Raw genomic sequence first — 2,850 nt, forward strand, 5'->3', positions numbered from 1 at the left:
CACAGTGAATCTAGGGCCATGGTGTTGCCTTCTCAACTCCATATTCATGCTGACAATTGACTGAGTTCTTTCTTGATCTCACTTATGAGGTTTTCAGCAACAAATGAAAGCTTCCAAATGGTATTTGAATCAGATAACAAAAGCTGTGATACACAACGAAAAGTAACAAAACAAAAAAAAGACTGTTTCATTCCTACCCTTAAATATCGCCACTGTTTGATTAAGATCTGACCACTTAGATGATCATAAACCTGAGTAGAGTAGTAGGCAAGCAGCTGATCTGATATGGTGTTAATTGAGCTGCGAGGGTACTGTAGGATAAAGCACGGCATTTCCAGGTTCTGAATTGCTTTTATTGTCTTTACATTAATGGTTAAAATTTGTAGGAATAACTTTGAAGTTTTTTGGTTTTTTTTCACTCAGAAGCCTGACAGCAGCAGTTTTGTGATGTGAATCACAAAAGAAAAGGACAACAAAGGTTAGACACAATTTTTTTTTTTTCAGTTGACTGTGTATTAGAGATGGTTTTACCTGTTTCATTTTGCAGGGGTAAGATATAAGACCAAGGTATAATTTAGTAATAGTTTTAAAATGCTTTGCACTTCTGTTCATTCCCTATAATATGTTTTAAGGTGTTTGTCAATCACAATTATGTGGACACTACCATAAAATGTTTATACAAGTATTTATATACACATGTAAAGGAGAAAGTTCAATTTAAATAAGTATCTCAGAAAGCAAAGAAAACAGCATCTTTTATCCAGCCGCATTTACATAAATGCATGTTCTCTGTCCTCTAAATTACTTAGGTACAACGAAACAGAGTCTAACTTGGGGTAACATTGGCTATCCACCTGGACTCGTGGCCTAATTTTGTTAATCATCTAAGTCAAACTAAGCATTACCTAGAAAGGAATGTCTGCAATAAATACTGTAAAGCACAGCTCAAAATAATAAAGACAGCAAAATTGTATCCAAATTTATACTCAGAGGACAATCTTCATCTACTCACATGTAGATACCTACTAAGCATACATCTATATTTGAGCTATTTACATGGATGGTCTTTGAAACTGATGGGGGGAAAAGAAAGGCTTCTAGGGCACAGTTCCTTTCCTATGGCAGGCATCTAAAATAAGCCAAATGAGTCATGGCCTCAAAGTACCTCTCTTTACTGACTACAAAGAGAGTCTAGATAACTAGGTGAGATGTGAAAGTCTATACAGTAGTTGTCTAAAGTTAACAGATACATCTCACACGTGGTGATTTTACACTACTTAGCTGACATCGGCGCCTTTATGCAACCCTTTGGGATTGATCAATTCAGACTTTTCAGAGTTGCATCAGGTCCAGTGACTTTTAAAACTGACTTCATTTAAAATGGTGCAATGTTGATTTGTCAATATGGCAGACCCATTTCTTGACACTTCAGCCTAACTTAATGGGGAATCAGATTAAGATGAATGAACATGAGGCCTGTTCATACTGAATGAATTAAATTAGTTTCTTAAAATCCAGTTTTTAGTGTGCCTAGTTTTATTTGGGTATAGGAAAGGTTTCAAGTTATTTTAACAAGAATCTAAATCACTCTGATTCAGAGACTGAAAGAAATAGCAAGAAAAGCAACTGGTGGGAAGATAAGGCTCATCTGCAAAAGCAGGCTTAGAGAGGAGAACAGGAAAAAAAGCAGACGAGAAAAAGCTGATTTTTGTTTTGTCAGCAAAACAAAGCCACATTTTTTCCCCAAAACTTTTCTTTTTAAATAAGGGAAAAATTGCTCAGTATACCTCTATTTGGGCATCTGAAACTTTCATGTAGGTGTCTGTGTGTGAGCATAAATTGTAACGCCATAGAAACAGTCTGCAAGTTTGGCCTTGGCAGTTCTTATGATAGCAATTCAATTAAAGATTGAGATTGAAAACCTGTATTTACTAACTTCAGTGGGAATTTGGCCACTGATTTTAAAGGGACCGTAGCATCATGCTAAGCCTCTGATTTCTGATACTACATTTTGTGTCAGATTTACTCACTCTGCAATTTTGGATTATGTCAATGAGGCTGCCAGATAATGTAAACAGGTGTATCACCTTTAAAATCAATGGAGTCACTTTGATTTACACCACCTGGTAACCTGGCCAGGCATGCTTACACGGGCATACCAAGTTCAGCTATTTAAATGAAGGTCAAGGATGTAACTTCCTTGTTACTCCTTGTAACTTCCTTTTGCTTCTACTGATCTTTTGCACACTGATTATTTCAACACGATCAGAAACCAGACACCTATTCAAATTGGATCTCTGATTCACATCTTTTGAGATTTGCTTGCTATCATGTAAGTACATTAATTAAAATGTACTGAGTTTACATCCGGATGCACTCATCCACACTGAAATAACTCATGGGAGGCAAATTCTTTTTGTAAATGAAGATGCTGGCTGCACAGCCACTGTGGCAAGCTTCAGCCTATCACTCACATTGTTAATGACTCTGGAGTGCGTGTTTACACAGAAGGCATAAAAGGAATTCATTGCACCTCCCTATATGTTACTGAATGGCCCAATAACCTTGAAGTGTCTTAATTTGTCTTTTTTTTAATGTTATACACAAGAATGAGTGTTGCTGTCATCTAAAACAAAATAAAATTTCAACTAACTTTAGTAATCTCAAGATTGCCACTGTATGCAGATATTTCTAACATATCATACAGAAAACGTACTCTTTCCATACTTCAAATGCCTGCTCTGTAGACCTGAAAATGCTGTACATTTAAAAACCAAGCACAAACTGAAATAAAAATAATTCAGCTTATAAAGTCTCTCTTTAAGTGAGCAGGAAATAAGAAATATGACT

The sequence above is a fragment of the Haliaeetus leucocephalus genome, unplaced genomic scaffold (genome assembly GCF_000737465.1).
Source record: "Haliaeetus leucocephalus isolate CR32 unplaced genomic scaffold, Haliaeetus_leucocephalus-4.0 Scaffold915, whole genome shotgun sequence".
Taxonomy (NCBI): Eukaryota; Metazoa; Chordata; class Aves; order Accipitriformes; family Accipitridae; genus Haliaeetus; species Haliaeetus leucocephalus.